The sequence below is a fragment of the Pelophylax lessonae genome (genome assembly GCF_965119305.1).
Source record: "Pelophylax lessonae genome assembly, chromosome: 1".
Taxonomy (NCBI): Eukaryota; Metazoa; Chordata; class Amphibia; order Anura; family Ranidae; genus Pelophylax; species Pelophylax lessonae.
The window spans coordinates 570,496,398-570,517,661 of NC_138768.1; positions in this window are offsets into that span (position 1 = coordinate 570,496,398).

Here is a 21,264-nt window from a genome sequence, read left to right on the forward strand (position 1 = left end):
GACTGGTAATATAACCTTGCAATACCTAAGAGGTTGCTTTATGGACCTTGACATGTTGGAACAGGAAGGGGCCATCCCCAAACTGTTCCCACAAAGTAGAAAGCGTGTCCAAAATATCTTGGTATGCTGACACCTTAAAAGTTCCCTTCACTGGAACTAAGGGGCCAAGCTCAACCTCTGAAAAACCCTACACCATAATCCCCCCTCCACAAAATTATTTGGACCAGTGCACAAAGCAAGGTCCATAAAGACATGGATGAGCAAGTTTGGGGTTGCCGAACTTGACTGGCCTGACCTCAACCTGATAAAACTTATTTGGGATTAATTAGAGCGGAGACTGCGAGCCAGGCCTTCTCGTCCATATCAGTGCCTGACCTCACAAATGCCCTTCTGGAAGAATGGTCAAACATTCCCATAGAAACACTCCTAAACCTTGTGGACAGCCTTCCCAGAAGAGTTGAAGATGTTATAGCTGCAAAGGGTGGGCCAACTCAATGTTGAACCCTACAGACTAAGACTGCGGTGCCATTAAAGTTCATGTGCGTGTAAAGGCAGGCGTCCTAATACTTTTGGTAATATAGTGTATATCTAATGTCTCTGACTATTGAAAACTGCTGTGTCAAACATTCACGCAGCTCTCCTTTTTTCCTGCACAAAGCAATATTTATAAAGATTTTGCATTATTAGTTGCAATCCCATCATTTTGAACAAACATTTTAGCAAGTGGTGACCATAAAATACCATCACTGCAGATATAACACATATCTAGAATCCAGGTAAAGTATGCATATTTAATGTATGACAGGATCACTTCCAGATATATACCTTATTCAAACAGGACAGATTGGAAGGTAAAATAGAAATCCAAGGTAATGCTCAGCAATAGCATTCCTCCTGGACAAATTAAAGTGCTTGTCTGTGTTAGGGCTCTTTCACACGGCCATTCAGTTTTTTTTTCCCGCTCCGGTGCTTCTTTTTTTTTTTTTACACGGAGCGGATGACACTTGTGTCATCCGCTCCGTATGTCCGCATATCATCCGATCCGTTGGCGGATGATATACAGACATAATGTAGGTCTATTGGCATTGCGGATGTCAGCGGTGACACCGCTGACATCCGATTTTGCATCCGTTCCGTTTTTTAAACAGGACAAAAATAGGGTTCTGTTTCATTCCAAAAAACGGAACAGAACTGAAAGGACGAAAATCGGATGTCAGCGGATGGTCATCCGCTGACATCCGCAATCCCATTGACATACATTATGTCCGTATATCATCCGCAAAAAAATAGGATGATATACGGACATGCGGAACGGCCGTGTGAAAGAGCCCTTAGAATGTCACCAAAGTTATGCAGCACAATGTGCAATACAACGCTTCAGGTGTTATATCAAAGTGCAAAGCATACATTTAAACAAGATGAGTCAAATTGTATTGCAGTATGTGGTAGAGATTCCAGTAAAGGGGGAAACATTTATTATATTGCAGCTTACCAATTCTTAAATGTGATGGCTGCATTAGTTTCCTTTTTTAGAATTTCTTTCTTCTATTTTCATCTGGTGATCCAGCCAGAAAGTCTGCTGTGCTTCACAAGAACAAACTCTCCAGCAGAATGTATCAGATTACAGGAATGATACAAACCACTTAACACTGGTGCCTAAAATGATCAGATTTTATTTATTTCTATAAAACCTTTATCCCAAAAGGAAAAAACAGTTTGCTGTAACTGATTATAAAGTGCGAGCTGGAGTTTAGCTTTGATTTGTTAATGTATCTAAATCTGCTAATACATCTAACACTGACTCCCCCCCAGGTTGACAATGCTGCTGTCTGCTGTGTCTCCTGGGCTCATACACCCAGAGCTGTGTCTCACTAATACAGGTGGTGTGTTACTGGCTAGATTACCTGGTGAAGGCAAAGGGAAAAAAGACAAAGAAATAAAGCTAATGCAGCCACCACATCTTAGTTTTGGAGGATTGGTAAGCTGCAATATAATATTCTTTTTGTTTTGGGTTCCATAACGCTTTAAAATTGACCACCAAGCAGATATAAAAAACACCTATGAAGGCAGTAAGGTGTTATTTTAGTGTAGTGGAGTGCCCATTTACTTAGCATGCTCAGATGCAGGCCTTGACCCCATGACCACTTCTCTCAACACTCCCTGGATTCCTGGGCATTCCCATACAAATATATAACACACCAATGAAGGCAGTTATGTTATTTAAAAAATGAATAAATGCAACTAGTGTAGAGTATGTACCTGTTTTTGACTTGGCATCAGCCTTCTAAGTCCCCTGTGTACCAGCACTTGAAATGAATGAGGAAAGGGCAATTCTAGGAGTCAGCTGGGATCTTCTTACGCTGGAAAAGGACATGATTACAGAAGGAAAGCATTTACTTATCCTTGTGATTTTTTGCCTTCACTGCCTAATTACATGCTGGGGGTGAGGAGGTGGCCTAACTGTATTGCTAAACTGCAAGAAAATGGTCAGGTCGACAATCTGGCTCCGTAGTCTGGTAGTGCCCTGTATTTCTTTGCATGAACAGAAAAATAACACAGCACCCATATATATACATTTCAATATCTATTTGCTTGGAGTTCAGCTTTAATACATATAGCCCCCATATAGGCTTTACAAGAACTTGCACAGTTTCATCGGGGAGAATTGTGACTGAGGAATAGTTTGATTTATGACTTATTATGAGCAGCTTATTATATATTTTTTTCATAAGTTTGCTATTTGTGTAGTTGAGAATAACAAATCCGTCTTTTTCGGCTGGTTTGTCTGACAATCCGACAGACTCAATGATGTTGAGATCAGGGCCCAAACTATCACTTCTAGGTTTTCTTGTTCTTCTTTAGCCCCGGTTCACACTACTGCGTGTGCGGGGTTCGCATGTCATGTCGGAGCGCACTGCTCCGACATGACATGCGATCAGCTGTGCGGTGCGAGTTTAGCCATACAGTTTGTATGGCTAAATTCGCATCGCACCCGCAGCAAACACGCACAGGAGGCCTTTTTGCTGCCGCATCAGGATCGGATCGCACAGCGGTTCACACTTGTGCGATCCGATCCTGTGCGAACTGCACGATCGCACTGCGATATGCGATCAAACTGGGGGTGTCGTTAAGATTACATTGACACCCCCAGCGGATCGCATATGGCAGTGTGAACTGCCGGGGGTGCGTGTGCGATGCGGGAACAGGCTGCGAATTCGCAGCCTTCCCGCATCGCATCAGTGTGAACCGAGCCTTACATTGAAGATAGTTCTTAATGAGATTGGCTGCATGTTTGGAGTCGTCCTGCAGCAGAATAAATTTGGGGCCAATCACACGCCTTCCTAATGGTATGGCTTGATGGATAAGTATCTGCCTGTATTTCTCAGCATTGAGGACACCACTGATCCTGACTAAATGTCCAGCTCTATTTGTAGAAATGCAGCTCCAAACTTGCAAAGAACCTCCACCTTGCTTCATTGTTGCCTGCTGACACTCATTATTGTAGAACTTTCCAGCCCTCAGCAAACAAACTGTCTCCTGCTACAGCAATTTTTTTTACATTTGGACTCTTCACTCCAAAGCACCTGCTGCCATTTTTCTGCACCCCAGTTCCTATGTTTTCATGCATAGTTGAGTTGCTTAGCCTTGTTTCCATGTCCTATGTATGAAAACATAAGGGCTGGGGTGCAGCAAAATGGCAGAAAGTGCTCTAGAATGATGATTCAAAATTTGTGTTATTTGGCTGAAGCAAAAGGGTGAGTTCCTTAAAAAACTGAGTGCAAGTCTACCTAGAAGAATTTATGCTTTTTTGAAGGCAACGGGTGGTCACACCAAATATTGATTTGAGTTGGATTTCTCTTCTGTTCATTTACTTTCCATTTTGTAAATTGAAAAAAAATAAACTACTTGACACTTCTATTTCTGAAAGCATTCTTAATTTATAGCATTTTCCACACCTGCCTAAAACTTTTGCACAGTTCTTTATATACCTAGATATATGTGCACAAATCCACCAGGACTTCTGTTGGGCTCATTTGCTAATGTTTTATGTTTGTATGTTGGATGTACTGTATGTTCTATTACTAAACTTGTATCCTATAAAGTTTGTATTGTTTCTATACTGGTGTGTATCTATAAGTTTATAGTTAAGGTTGTATGCTGGTTGCAGTAGTTCCCCTGCTCCTAATTACTTTGCTTGGATTCATTTCCCAGGAAGGGAAACCCATCTGCTCACAGAGACCCTGTCCTAGGTGGAGGTACTGCCAAATTTATTATCAAACCAATTTTTCCACTTAGCAAAGGTTCTGGTTCTCTTTTTTACCTGCAGACTTAGTGCCACATCCTTTTTAGGGAGGGCCATTCTACCATAACCCCCACCAAAGAGGGCTACTTTTACTTTGCAACTCCTTCCATTAAATTGATTAACATTTTAGGACCACAAAGATGTACACTTACTGGCCACTTTATTAGGTACACCCATTCAATTGTTTGGTAATATAAGCCAATCACATTGCAGCAATTCAATGGATTTGGGCATCCGGACCTGGTGAAGAAAACTTGGTGAAGTTTAAACAGAACATTAGAATTGGGAAGAATGCATAAGAAAGGGGATTTAAGTGACTTTGAACATGGCCTGGTTATTGGTACCAGACCGGCTGGTCTGAGTATTTCAAAAACTGTTGATCTACTGGGATTTTTACGCACAAACATCTCTAGGGTTTACAGAGAACGGCCAGAAACAGGGAAAAATATCCAGTATGTTATATCCAGCTGCAGTTGTGTTGTCAGAGGTCAGAGGAGAATGGGCAGACTGGTTTGAGATAATAGAAAGCCAACAGTAACTCAAATACCACTCGTTACAACCAAGGTATGCAGCTTACCATCTCTGAACGCACAACACATTGAGCATTGAAGAAAATGGGATACAGCTGCAGAAGACTACACTGGGTGTCACTCCTGTCAGCTAAGAACTGTGTCTGTATTTAACGCTTCTACATTTCCCTTTTTGTACTTTGTACTTAAACGTGTCAATAAATGAGAATTTGCTCCATTCAAGCTCCTTTGTGGTGTGCGGCCATTTAGCTCTTTTTGTCAGCTAAGAACAGGAAGCTGGGTCTACAATGTGCACAGGCTCACCAAATATGGACAACAGAAGATTGGAAAAACAACCTCTGCTCTGATGAGGCTCAATTTCAGCTGTGACATTCAGTTGGTAGGGTCAGAATTTGGCATAAACAACATGAAAGCATGGATCCATCCTGCCTTGTATCAATAGTTCAGGTTTTGGTGGTGGTTGGTGTAATGGTGGTGTGGGGGATATTTTCTTGGCACGCTTTCGACCCCTTAGTGCCAATTAGGGAACATTTAAACGCCATGGCCTACCTGAGCATTGTTGCTGACCATGTCCATCCCTTTTTTATATACAGTGTACCCATCTTCTAAAGGCTACTTCCAGCAGGATAAAGAACCATGTAACAAAGCTCAAAATCATCTCAAACTGGTTTCTTGAACATGACAATGAGTTCACTGTACTCCAATGACCTCCAGATCTTAACCCAATAGAGCACCTTTAGGATGTGGTGAAATGGGAGATTTTCATCATGAATCATCATGGTCAACGAATCTGCAGCAACTGCGTGATGCTATAATGTTAATATGGACCAAAATATTTTGAGGAATGTTAACAACATCTTGTTGAATTTATGCCACGAAGAATTAAGGCAGTTCTGAAGGAAAATGGGTGGTCCAACCGGGTACTAGCAAGATGTACCTAATATAGTGGTCAGTGAGCATGGATTGTGAAATATCACTGGTTTGAACATGGATCCTGCTCTTATTAATGTCTGAATGTGCAGAGTATCTCTACCCAGGGCCACCAGTCTAACCTATAAAGTATTATTTGTATTGACCAGGGGGAGCGAATGCCTAGTCCTCCCTTGGTGCCAACTACATTTTTCAGTTGAAGGCAGTGCATGTGAACCAAGTTGCCCACGCTGTGCTTGTGCTACAGTTGGAGTAAGAGCCCACATACCATTAAATATTATTGTATTTTGCTAGTGGAAACATGATTTCAGTCAACAAATAATACTTTCTGACCATTATTTTATGCTATTTGTACACCAGGTGTTTCAGTACCAAAGATTAAATAGCCTTTCCATTAGCGTGGGAGGCCAAGAACACCAATTACAGTTAAAGTCCCACAGGAATGTATTGTGCTCAACTTTTTACATAAAGACTTCCTTGGAAATTACTTTTTAATTTCACCAACTAAAGGTTTAAAAGCAATACTATATTTTTATTATTTTTCTGCAATTATATGCATTGTTTACTCCACAAGTATTCTTTATCCCAAGCCATTTCTAAAGCTATTTTAGGGTTTAAATTTGCATACGGTATAGGCATAGTTATTTTATCATGTGGATACAAATGAATGCTAATTCATAAAAATCAAAACAGGGAGGCTACAATTTACTTTTAGTTAGACAATTTGTTTTTTTTTTAGCTTTTGTTTGACTAGTAGATTTAGGACTTTAATTTGTAGACTAAGGTAATAATATATAATGTTTCATTGTGTGTTGTAAGCTCTAACGAGCTGTATTGAATTGCATTGTAACTGTACTGTTTGCCCTAATGTTGTAAAGCTCTGCGCAAACTGTTGGCGTTATATAAATCCTGTATTATAATAATAATATTAATAATAATAATAGTGTGATTCCACCCATGTTGTGATATATTCGTCCATGAGATTTGACATTTTCCAATGCAGAAGAAACTTGGCCTGTGATTAAATTAAAGTACAACTAAAGGCAAAACCTTTTTTTTAGTTTTGGATAGGGTGGAGAGGGATTAGAACATCTGTCAGCTTTGATTGCTGTCTGTGACCCCTGTTAGGGAGATTCACCCTCACTATTCAACCTGTTTACTGTTATCATTTAACCACTTCCCGACCACCCGCCGCTTTTTTACTGCGGCAGGGTGGCTCTCCTGTGCAAACTGATGTAGGTCTACGTCGGTTACGCTCGGGAAGCTAGGGGGTGAGCGCACGCTGCCGCCGGCGCACTCCTACCCCCACTCAGCAGCGGGGAAGCCGATGCACGGGTCAGGCGGCTTTGATTGCTGTCTGACACCCGCAATCGCTCCCCGCTGAGAGAGAAGGACGGTCGGCTGTTGTAAACACAGCTGACCATTCTTCTCCCTGCAATGACCATAGAGCCCATGTGATCCTTCTATATAGGTACACATGTCTCTATGGTCATTTCAGAAGCTAGTAACTTGTAAAAAAAAAAAAAAATGACATAAATCTTTCCCGTAGTTAGTAGACGCAGTAACTTTTGTGAAAACCAATCAAAATACGCTTATTGCGATTTTTTTTACCAAAAATATGTAGCAAAAAACAAATTGGCCTAAAATGTTAAAAAATTTAGATTTTTACATTTTTTTTGGGGAATGTCATATAGCAGAATGTGAAAAATATTGATTTTTTTTTTTCAAAATTGTCGATCTTTTTTTGTTTATAGCGCAAAAAAATAAAAATCGCACAGGTGATAAAATACCACCAAAAGAAAGCTCTATTTATGGGGAAAAAAGGACGTCAATTTTATTTAGGTACAGTGTCGCACAACAGCGCAATTGTCCGTTAATGCAAAACAGTGCCGAATCACAAAATAGGGCCTGGTCATTAAGGGGGCAAATCCTTCCTGTCTTAAAGTGGTTAAAGTGAAAGTAAAAGAAAATCCCTGTCCTCAGAAAAGTAATCGAGGGAAAATCTTCCAATAGGGACACTATCTCTGGTGACCTGGGGGGTCTCTTAGGAGTTATTTTAATTTGCATGGGTTTCCTCTTACTTCCTGCTTGGCTATGGGACAGTAAGTGAAGGGAAACCTCTGCAATGAAACAGAGATGGCAAAAAAAAAAAATCTGATGGGGGTTATATATTCCTCCCATACTCCAAAATGAAAACAAAAGTTTTGCCTATAGTTGCACTTTAAGTTCTGATGACTCCAAACTAAGAAGGGAGAATTAATAAGTTGAATTGCACACAATGCAATGGCACTCCGTTTTTAACAAAAAAGTCAGATTGAAACCTTTTGATAGCAAGACACCTGTTAAAATCCCTACTAGAACATAACTCACATTAGGACACAAAGCAAACAATGTTAGCTAGAAGGCAGAAGTATCATAAATGCATACAACATACATACACACTGCATACAACATACATACATACAAACAACATACATACACACTGTAACACACTTCATTCACATGCATTAAATATACATGCAACATGCATACATACTGCATAGAACATTCATACAATATACACACACACAGCATACAGATACACTGAAACACTTACCTCTTTGTCGGTAATGCTGGCATCTTCGGTTCCCTGTGTCCCCCGCACCTGCTAGTGGCAACAGTTTTTATGCTTCCACTTATGGATGCTGTTTAGCCCTGCCCCATCAACTTTGCACCCAGCTCCTCCTCCTCTCCTTTCCAGCTTCTCCCCTGGCAGCCAGTGATTACTGGGCGCAGCATGCATGGACTCAGAGAAATGAGGTTATGCAGGCTGCACTCTGTTTATTTCACTGTAATAGGAATTCCAGAGATGTAACTATTTTGGTCATTACTGGTTTGATTCTGGTACGTTTCCAGGTATACATGTTTGATCTAATACTAAGGATGATGTTAGAGCAAGTAAATTTAAAGAGCACACCTCTCCACAGTTCTCTGCACACTTAAAACAGAAGTACGGCAAAAGCATTTTTGACCATACTTCTCTTGTGGGTCACAGGAGTATCTTTTGCTCACTATCAGCTGACAAGTCAGAGCAACTCCAGGCTCTGTAAGGATACCAACAATATTGTTGGGATCCACCCAGCCACCTGATTGACAGCTGACTCTGCCAGTCAGCACACAGCTAAGAGCCGGCGCTAGCGACAGCTGCCCCTCTCCAGCCCAGTGCTCCAGTGATACTGGAGGAGTAGACCAGTGAGCAGTGACTAACAGTCACTGCTCTCCGTTCTGGGCAGACTGAGAGCTGAGTGATAAGTGGTCACATGATTGCTCAGTTCTCAGTCTTAGAACCAGCTGAAGCGTCGCTGCGATCATTTATTTTTCATAACCCCATACTTCTTTGCCTGACCTTTACTTTTAGGTTGTGGGCTTAAAAAAAGAAAAGGAAGATTTTTCTCTTCCACTGGGAATGTTTTCAACACAATGGGAGGAGATACATCACACAACAACTGTGACAGCTCTGGATACATTGAGTTAAACTAAAGCCTATCTCCAGGCAAATTTTTTTTTTTATAATTTTGGATAGAATGGGGAAGAATTAAAGTTTTATTCTGAACATTTACAAAAGTTTTTCTTTTAATTCAAGAAACAGATTAGTTGGAGAGGGGGGCTTGGAGAGGGAAAAGCCTAAGTGTTCAGTATTCAGCTTAAAACTTTTTTGTAAGCATTAATACTTTGCTTCATTTGTTCATAGAATCAATTCGTTAGAAATAGTAAGATAATAGAAAACATCCGACAACTAAGTACTATAAAATAACATTTTTTAACAATGAATGTAGGAGATTAGAAAATGAAACCACATTGTACTATTTTACTGGATTTATGAACATTTTTCATTGTTCAGAACCTAAAATGAATCTTGTAATATCTTTGGTTTGCCATTTTTTCATTAGACAGATTGTTTAATGACTTCAGTTCAAAATAGGCATTATGTACTGCACAGATGGAACAAAGCATGGTGCTGCAATATTCTTCACAGCTAAGGCAGATGATGAAGTAATTTGTAAAGCAGCTGGCTGGCTGTCAGTAAAAAAAATCTATCGGGTGTCGAAAGATGAATGTTAATCAAGTTAGAGAGGCAACTCTCATAATCCTTTGCCTTTATATTTTTGCTAAAACTTAGGAACGCAGAGTTAGATTAAGGCAATACAATTTGTGATAGTAATGAGTGAACCAAGCAAAACTTTTCAGTTGAAAAAATGTACAAACCCTGAACATAGTGGTAAACCCCATTATAAGAGCCGAATCTTATAATTTTTTTTCTAGCCTTTTTTTAGGGAAAAAAGAGGCATGGGCACTGGCACGGGGGACAAGTAAAACTTCTTTAAAAATTCAAGTTTAACCTTTTTTGAAAAGGTTTAAAGCAGAACATTTTAAAAGACACAATTCTTTTAAATAACATGCTTTGGGATGCTTTAAACTTGCAAGTGAAGTGGCACATCTGTATAATGTACTAAAGCAGAAGGGGCATTTACAAAGAAAAAAAATAGCATATATAAACAAAGCAGCCGGAAATTACCCTCAAACATCTACACCAGAATTAGTACCTTAGTTTAGATGATGGACTAATATGGATTGTAAGGGGGAAGCCCTCAGCAAAAGAATGACATTAATTTCCCCCTAAAAGTCCATAGCAGACCCTTATCCTTGATGAGGGTCTGGTATGGATTTTTAGGAGGTTAACCCATGCAAAAAAACAAAAAAGCATGACTCCTCCCAAAAAATTCACACCAGAGCCTTATCCAAGAATTTAACCTGGCTGGCCAGGAAAAAGGATGAGGGCAGCAAGCATGCTGCCCCCCTCCTGACCCATGCCAGGCCACATTATTACCTCCTCCCACCTTGCCAGGTATATAAATGGCCCGGGTGAGAGCACCATCGTTCTTAGTAGACATACCCGGACATCCCTAAGAAGAAGCGGCCGCGAGCCCATGCAACGACACAATCCTGTAAAGGCTGTGATCACAGGACACAGCCAAGACGAGATCGGGGTATGGGTGCTGTAATTGGCCCTCCCAATCATGTGATAGCTGTGTCCAATCACAGCCTTCACAATGTAAACAGAGACACTTGTCTCTCTTACAGTTATCCCCGCTGAGCTCAGTGAAAGATCAGTGCTGGGGGGGGTAGGGGGTTTTGCAGGGGAATCTGCAAGATCTGTGACACCTCTGTGTGTGAGGATGATTTTACACACAGAGCTGTCACAGATCCCCCAAAAATAGTACACCAAGCACCACTGTCACCCTTGCCCCTATAATATCTGTCAGTGTCTCCATAAAACATCTGTACCAGTGCACAAAACATCTTCAGTCCCCCATCACATCTGCACCAGTGCACAAAACATCTGTAAGTCCCCCATCACATCTGCATCAGTGCACAAAACATCTGTAAGTCCCCCATCACATCTGCACCAGTGCACAAAACATCTGTAAATCCCCCATCACATCTGCACCAGTGCACAAAACATCTATCAGTCCCCCATCACATCTGTACCAGTGCACAAAACATCTGTCAGCCCCCCATCACATCTGTACCAGTGTAAAGGCAAATGCACACATTTGTCCTGTACACATACGTAAACAGAAATATGTGAGATATCGCCACGACGTCAGAGCGAGAGGAATAAGTACCAGACCACCTGTGTAACTCTAAACTGGAAACCAATAAAGGCTTATAAAATGTTACCTATGGAGATTTTCAAATACCAAAGTTTGGCACCATTTCACAAGCATGCACAATTTTAAGCCTGATATGATTGGTATCTATTTACCCAGCGCAACACCATATTTTGTATTTTACTGAAAATGTGGGTATTATATTGTCTCTGTGTGCATTGAAATTTATTAAAATGTATTTATGCATTAGTGTGTAAAATTGTGTTTGAAAAACTGCTGCGCAAATACCGTGTGACATAAAATTTGTAAAACCCACTATTTTATTCTCCAGGGCCTCTGCTGCAAAAATATATAATGTTTGGGGGTTCTAAGTCTTTTTCTAGCAAAAATACAGATATTTACTTGTAAACAAAAAGGGTCAGAAGAAGGCCTGGTCTTAAAGTGGATTATGGTTGAAGGTGCTTTTGTGATGTTGCGCTTATCTATGTGGCCAGGCTGTGAAAAAGTCTCACACGTGTGGTATCGCCATACTCAGGAGGAGTAGAAGAATGTGATTTGGGGTGTAGTTGCAAGTATGGCATTTTGTGTGTATGAAATAACTTGTTAATATGACATTTCTGTGAAAAAAAATAATAATAATATTAATTTCCTAATTTTCCAAAGAATTGTGGAAAAAAATTACAACTTCAAAAAACTCGCCATGCCTCTTGCTTAATACCCTGGACTGTCTAATTTCCAAAAGGGGTAATTTGGGGGGTATTTGTATTGTCTTCAAATGTTAGGGCCTCAAGAAATGAGATAGGCCATCAGTACATCAGGTGTGATCAGGTTTCAATAATTGGTACCATAGCTTCTAGACTCTATAACTTTTACACAGCCCAAATAATATACCCCGATTTGGGTTATTTTTACCAAAGAAATGTAGCAGTATGCATTTTGGTCAAAATTTATGAAGTACTTATTTATAGTACGTATTTATAAATTACTTATTTGCAAAATGTTATAACAGAAACAAAGAGAAACGCATTTTTTTCAAAATTTTCAGTCTTTTTTTATTTGTAGCGCAAAAAATAAAAACCCCAGTGGTGATTAAATTCCACCAAAAGAAAGCTCTATTTGTGTCATTTGGGCATAGCGTTGTATGACCGCATAATTGTTGTTCAAATTGTAAGAGCACTGAAAGCTGAAAATTGGCCTGGGAAGGAAGGCGGTCAAAGTGCCCAGATGGTTATAATGTCCTTCAAGTGCTACACTCTAACAACCTATCTCCAACTAATTATGACGGGATCAACTCTGGAGTGTCTGACCATACGCCCCAAAGTTTTATACATTTATTTGGGCATCTTCTATGTTGATAAACCATATGTTCTCTTTGTAGGACTTAATTTACTGATTTTACCCACGAAGAGTAAGTTTGGGGAGCCATGGAAATCCATTTCTGCGCTATCAACGTTTGCAATATATACAGCAAACAGATAATCACTGTATACATCTTAAGGGGTATAAAACTCTCCATCCAGCCACCCCAATACAGATATCTTGGGCTCCATCAGGACATTTGTCCTGAACAATTTGTTAATATTATCCAGGACTAAGGTCCAATACCTAACCAACTTAGGACATCTCAACATCATATGCACTAAAGTACCAACATACCTTTCACATCCTGGACATAAAGGGGTATCCCTCTTATGCCACTTAAAATGTTTCTGAGGGGTATAATAGGCACAATGTATGTAATAATGCATGTAAAAATGGGTAAGTCTCTGAGATGCAAAAAGAGATACTTATCCTACATTATTAGGAACATCCTCATCACAAAGGGGAGCAATGTCTTTTAACCAATATGTCCTGCACCTCAGAGAATTCAATTTTGACATTTTCTGTAACAATGCACTATACAGCTTTCTTATTTGTCCCCACTTAGAAGTTGCTACTAGACTTTGGTTAAGAATTGTGGGTGTAATATAAACCCAAGGGGTCAATCTTGACTGTGTTTGAATAGCATGACGGAGCTGTAAATATTTAAAAAAAGCCAAATTCCTCCTGCAAAGTGTGAAAATCTTTCAAAAATTGACTATATAATTGCGTGAAGTACACTAAACCTCACTCTGACCAATAATTAAATCGTTGCTTTTAATAGCTCAAGGTATTTAAAATTCTGAAAAATGTGGGTTTAATCAGTATATCCGTTATAATGACAATAATCTTTAATCCTTATCTATCATGACTAACGTGAGGTATTGCCTAACAATTCTAAATGTACCCGCCTCTAAACAATCCATCAACTTTTTACCTAAAAGTACCATAGATAATATTTTCCTAGTTAAATCGATGCTCAAATTCTCATCCCACCCCGTGAAATGCTAGAACTGTGCTGACAGGTAATATAAATGGGTTGGGAACAGCCAGCCCAGCATTCTCTTTAGCTTCCTGCAATGTTTCTAGCTTAATATGTGAAGTACCCTTTTTCCAAATAAGCATACATAATGTAGTGTCCATTGGTTTAAAAAAAAGTTTAGGAAGACAGACCGAAAGTATTATGTAAAACTAGAGATGCAACGAAATTTTGGCAGCGGAAAACATATTTGGTGAAAATTTCGGCATTTTGCCCATAGAGAAAAAAGGTGTAGATAATGACGCCTTACATGATTTTGTAAGGCACCGTACATGATTTTGCTGTGATTTAAAATGATTTTACCACAATTTTTTGCGATTTTATCATGATTTTACTGTGCTCATGGTAAGTTTTTCATAGGTCATGTGACTCAATAACCACATCAAAAACGTAGTACGAGTGTGTTATTGATGCAACAATAAATTCATATTAATTAAAATTTATGATATTCATTATAAAGTCGTAAATAATATAATTATATGTACAAATATATATATATATATATATATATATATTTTAAACTGTCATTTTCAGTTTTGGTTTTCGGCCTGCATTTTTGGTTTCAATTTCGGTTTCGGCACCAAAATTTTCGGTGCACTTCTATATAAAACATATATGTGGCACCCATATCATTTTAATGAGGTTTATCCTCCTTACTATTGAAGGGGGTAGTTTACATCGCATTGTGGTTTTCTGTTTTAATACAATAAGTAGTGGGTTAATATTCAACTATATGCTCACTCGTCGCCCCCCCCCTTTTCCTGACCTGTCAGGCTGCATACTCGGATAAGGGTATGGTATGGATTTTGGGGGTACCCCACGCAAGTTTTTTAAAAAACGTTGGCGTGGGGTTCCCTTTAAAATCCTTACCAGACCCAAAGGGCCTAGTATGGACTGAGGGGGGGGGGGGAGGGGGAAACCTTGTGCAGTTTTTCTTTTCATTTTTTTTATCTCTATTGCCGGGAGCCGGGAATACATTACAGCAGCAAAGTTTAAATTACATTTTTTTCCTTTAGAAATGTCAGTATTGCTGCAGCTGGCTCCATACATTGTACAGATGCGCCACTTTACAGGCAGACCAAGGGAACCCCCAGGCACGATATTTCAAGGAATTTTTTATTTTTATTGTTTTACTTTAAGCATCATTAAAATCACTGATCCTGTAAAAACGATTGTTTAAAAAATGTTTTTTTTTTGTATTGATACGTGTCCCCCAGGGCAGTACCCAGGTCCCCATACACTTTTTATAGCAATAACTTGCATATAAGCCTTTAAAATAAGGACTTTTTATTTTTCATGTTGGTGTCCCATAGACTTTAATAGAGTTTGCATGTTCACTAGAACTGCTTCCCTGTTCGAGATGTTCTGGTGCAAACCGAACAGGGGGGTGTTCGGCCCATCACTAGTCTGGAATGTAGTATATGTTATTCCATGCATGGAAGCTACCTAGGTGCATATTATAGATTGGACATATTATGTTAAATGGTGTAGTGTCTCTATGCTTGCTATGACATGAATGACGAATGGGACTTTGAAGGTTGCTGTTCACTGTAACATTTACAAATACTCTGCTGGATTTTGTCATCTGTTGCAAGTACCTTATGGACTGTTTTGGAATATGGAATCTAATAAATGTCTCTCTCTGGGAAAGAACCATTGAAGTAATTGCTGCAGAGATTTGTTTCATATTAATTAATATTCACTCATCATCCTCTCTATAGGACAACAAGTAGGTTTCCTAACATTGTATTATAATGAAAAATGTCTCATAGATTAGACACAGATGGCAAAAAAAAAAACCCTGACAGCGGTTTTAATCCACCCCTACCCTATCCAAAATTAAGACATGGCTTCAGCTATACTTTAAACAGTTCCTGTGGGCGGGCACCATGAGCCGGCTTAATCATGTATGTCATCCAGCCTGTTCCAGGTTTAGGGCATGCGTGGCCCCCAACCGATCTGTGCTGTATTTCATTACAGTTTGTTAGCAGGTTTTGGCCAGTATATATACCATAGTTTGCAGATGCTATAACTTTAACACAAACCAATTAATATACACTTACTGGGATTTATTTTTTACCATAGACAGATAGCAGAATACATTTGGACTACATTGATAAAGAAATTTGATTTCTTGAATCAGCACTGTCCAGACAGAGCGTCTTGGATCCTGCAGCCTCATAGGACAATAGGGGGAGAATGAAAACTCCTCCTACAAGCTTTAACCAGTCACTGATAGAAGTCACAAGACTGCTATATACTGCTGATGAGAAAAAGTATTTAGCAGTTTATATTTACTAAAATAATTGCATTTCCATGTTCTGTGTACTGTGGGAGACCAGATATAGTGAATGCAGGCTCCTGGGTTTAGTAACACTTTAAGCATATACTCTTAACATTTTTTTTTTTTTTTTCAAATAATTTTTATTGAATTTTCAAGATAATAACAAGCAATGGAGAACCGTAAGATAACGTAGTACAATACACATAAAGGGTAATGTAATGCAATACAATACACAAAAGAGGGGAGGGGGGGGGGGGAGGACAGTCCGTCACCCAAGATACAAGGAACAGGGAACAAGGAACAAGGAACATAGTGTCATAGCATCATAGTGTCATTTCGCAACAAAAATAGTCACATAAATGTATGGGTAGTATAAGAAAATACAAGCAATTTTTCTGGGCACAAAAATGACTATTGCCGCAGCCTGGAAGCAACGAAAGGTGCCCATGAGACAAATCAGAAACAAAATCACGTGGATTATGTCCCAAGAAAAGATGGTGGCATCCCTGACAGACACGGTAACTACGTTTGAAAAGATTTGGGAACCATGGGCTGCTTATGTGGGAATATCCCTTGTTCCGGGATTGACTTAGGCCATGAGGTTGGGGCGTGCCTCTCTGGAGTTCGGCTGCTTCCCCCTCCCCCTTTTCTCTCTTCCTTTTTCTACTTCCTTCACCTTTCCTTTCTAGCTTCACTCTCTCTGTTCTTTTCTTCTTCCTTATGTTCAGCAGTCTGGGTCAGTTTTATCTTAGATAGGTCCAAATTTGTACTATATTTCTATGCAGTCCTTGACCCACCCAACGATGCTGTAGATTCCTCCCACCTACTCAGCTATGAGGGAGCTTGGACTCTTTAGCCATAACTTAGACTGTAATTACTCTATGCAGTCAGTCCTTCTCCTTATTGTTAACTTAATTGGTGCGTACTTGGTATCACAGCTCCCAGATACATCTCTGTTGTATTTCTCACTCTAGCCTCATCAACGCATTGTCATCAATGTTGGATCTGCTTTATTGTACAACAATCTTATGTAACCCAGATTGCAAATGTTTCGATTGTTATCTTCTTTATGTTCTTGCTTTTGCATTATTAAAATAAAATATTTGAAAGAAGAAAATACAAGCAAGGCAATAGGGACATACTGTATTTCAGGGAGGATGGGGAGCCCGGGGGTATTGCAAGAGTCCCCCACGCGTAGGCTGCCCTATTGGGTCTCCAGCCCACGTGTGAGAGCCAACCGCCATCATGCAAAGTACAAATTATGCAGAGGTCCAGAAGTCTCAGCGGTAGTCAAACCTTTTTAGAGACATATCATTTATAGCTATAGACCGTTCAAATCTGTGATTAGTTTGCAGTAGTGAAATTACTTCCTGCATGGTTGGGGGGGGGGGGGTAGTGGTTTTCCACTTTTGCAAGATCAGAAGATGTGTTGCGATAAGTGTATGTGTAATCCAGGCAAGGAAACAGTATGGGTGGTTTTCAATGCCCAAGTGGAGAAGACCCATTGCTGGATTTGGGGTTATAATACAGCCAGTTTGGGATGCTATGTATTCGAAAACAGTGTTCCACAGACTCTTGAAGGAGGGACACTCCCAGAGAATATGTAGAAGCGTCCCTGTGCGGCCACAATCCCTCCAGCAGAGGGGGGAATAGGCATGTAAGAAGCCAGCTAGGCGGTAAGGAGTATAGTATCACCTGTTAGTGATCTATTCTTCATAGCCATTTCCCAGTGGGTAGCACAATGAGTATGTTTGTGCACTATCCTCAGGGCCTGTTGCCACTGTGTGATGGAGAATGTTGTGCCGAGGTCCATTTCCCATTTGAACATAGCAGGGGTTTTCAAGAAGGAGGTATTATCTAGAAGGATATCATAATAGTATGGTGGCTAATCCGGACAGCGGGATCTCCTCGGGCTCTACATCGCCGCCATCACCCCCTCTGTCACCCTCTTCCAGGAGCCCAGCTAAGAACAGGCCTAGAATGGTCTCTCCACCTAGGCCTCATCAGCATGCAGGTATGAATGTTACTCAGTCTCCCCATGCTGCAATGACTGTGTCCCAGCCTGCTTCTGACCCCTTTGCTGCCTTTCCATCAGGGGACCATCCTGTATCTGTATCTGTCCTAAAAGACATGCTCCTTACGCTGAAAACCTCTATGCACACAGACATGATGTCCTGTATGCATCAGTTTAAATCTGAGGTACACTCCTTGGGCTCCAGGGTGGACAGCGTGGAACATGCAGTATCCACTCAAGCATCTTCTTTCAATGACATGGTGGATGCCTTTAATACCCAGAGAGAGGAAATTCAGTGGCAGTGCACAGTCGCCACCATGTTTAAGGAACACTAAAAAAAACCTGAACCTTTGGAGCTGTGTCCAAAAAAGCAACCAGAGTGCAAAGCATTCCCTTGTAGGTATGGTTTAAAGGAGTTGTAAAGTCAGAAGGTTTTTTATATTAATACATTCTATGCATTAGGATAAAAAGCCTCCTGTGTGCAGCAGCCTCCCGAGCACCCTTAATACTTACCTGAGCCCTATCCCTATCTGGGACTTGCCCTCCTGATTGGCTGAGACACAGCCACTGGGCCATTGGCTCCTGCGGCTGTCAATCAAAGTAATTTAGCCAATCAGAAGAGTGAGGGGGAAGGGCCGAACGGCAGCTCTGTGCAAAAGCAACTGCACAGAGGAGGTAAGTAAAACATGTTTGTTATTTTTATTTTAAAAAAAACTGAGACATTACAATCACTTAAATGACTCGCCATTGTCTTGTGCCATGTACTCTGGCCACTGTAATTACTTGTGAAGTTGGAGCTGTAGTAGGGAGCAGGAGCCGCATAAGCCAATGCCTCCTCTGTAGTGCTGGGTTCTGTCCCATGCGGAGTGATACCAACTGCACTCCGTCTCTTATCCCGGCTAGCAATCTCCAGAGTGGTGCCAGCCACAGGAAAGAAGAGATCTTCAGGTCAGTGTAAAGCAATACACTGGGCATAATAGTATAGGGCTGCTTTCACACTGATGTGCTGCGGTTTACCCACACCGTTGGTGCAATGCAGTGTACCTGTTTGCTGAGCTTAGCCATACACTTCTATTATATCCTGCAGGATTGGTGCACTTTCTAAATGCAGGAGTCTTGATGTGCTTTCAGAAACATGCACCACACCTGCAGGATATAATAGAAATATATGGCAAAGTGCAGCTAATCCAGCAATGTTGCAGATGCACTGCGCTGCATCTGCGGTGCAGATAAACCGCAGCACATCGGTGCGAAAGCAGCCTTATAAGGGGCTCAGAACAGTAAATGTTTATTTACATTTGCAGTTTGGGGGGGGGGGTAACCCCATGGTTAAGATGTGTTTTTACCACCCTGCCACAACCACACCTCCTTTAGCTGCAGTGGCCAGGTTTATACACACAGCTGCATCAGGAGATATATGCCCTGTCATAGTTGGTGGGTGTAGCACCTGCCAAGCATGACTCATTCAAGTGAATGAGGCTTCTCTGCAAGTGCCCTGCAACCTTGTGCAGCACAGCAAACAAGGGGTTAAAGCAGGCAGTGCTGTGTTGCTTTCTCACTATCTGCTTTAATCCCTTGGACCCCAAAAAAGCATGTAGTTGCAGGGCGCTTGCAGAGTGGCCCCATTTACTTGAATGGGTCGCAATTGGCAGGCGGTAGCACCCATCAAAAGCAACAGGGGGCTTAATCCCTGCTGCGGCATGTGTACACCTTTGGCTGCTGCCTCAGGAGCTAAAGGGGGTAGGAGTAGGGGGCAGTAAAACTGGAACTAAACTGCAGGGTTTTACCACCTCCCAACTTTCAACGAGCCCTAAGGATACCACTGCTGAATGCAACTAAGGGCTCATTCACAAGTCTGAAAAGTGATCACAGTGTGTTTGACAGGTGATGAGGAGACGATATGTTGCCTCCTCACCACCTGATTTAAACCCATGATTGCCGTGCAATGCACATGATTGTAACACGGTAGCACGGCAATTAGAGTTTTAAATCAGGTGTGAGGAGGCAACACTGTTCCCGGTGATCTTTAACTTCTCCCATATTGTTCAGGTAGATCTCCACCTTTTTGAAGTTGCATACCGCTCAACAATGTACAAAGATGAAAGGTAGGTCACTATTTCCAATTTCCACCTCTTTTGCTAGTCATTTGTCACCCAAATGTGTTGAAATTGCTAATATGTGTAGATTGCTATCTAACGTTACCACTTAGCCTCAGTTTGCATGCTTGCTAATTGAACATTATAGATAGTCTGGATAGCATGGAAAGTACAGACTTCTTTATATGATGACTATGTCAGAAGTTCACATTGTCATAAAAATAAATAAATGCTCAGTACTAAATGTTCCTAATGTATCTAACATTGGAAGAGTGAGTGGCCCTGTGGGTGCCATAAATAGCTTTGTCAGCTTCCAGTATGTATTATACCAGAGAAAAAGTATGCCTTCTTTTTAAAAACTTCTTTATTCTTGCCAACTCCAGATCACCAACAGGGATTTTGTAACAATGTTTAAAAGCTTTTTTTCCCCCCATGTTTCCACTAGTTTTTTCTTTTCTAGGTCTATTTAAGATTTGTGTAGATGAATGTAAATGAATCTCTGACGTAAAAGCTAATAATCTACCTAGGGATGATAGATTGAGAAGGCTAAGTGGTGTTTAGCATTTAATGTTGTTTTCTTTTTTTTTTTTTTTTACTAACAGAAAATGATGATTTCTCATCTCCTTTGTGTTCTTTCAAACAGATCTGCCTTGCATTTATGTAAATAGACATAAATGTTCCTAATTGTCTTTGTACTGAAAACACCTCCAAAAGAAAACATTTTTTGATATTATGTCTAACTATATATTATACTAGCTCGTTTGGGATGGAAAGTATTTACATCACTTTTCTTTACAATGGTTTGCATGATTTGAACGTTACTGGGTCTTAAACACTTGAAGACCAGGCTTTTTTCTGGCACTTTTTGTTTAGTTAAAATCAGTATTTTTTTTTGCTAGAAAATTACTTATAAAGTTATAACTCCCAAACATTATGCATTTTTTAAGCAGAGACCCTAGGGAATAACATGCAGATTGTTGCAATTTTTTAGAATCACACAGTATTTGCGCAGCGGTTTTGCAAACTCAATTTTTTTTGGGAAAAAAAAAGACTTTATT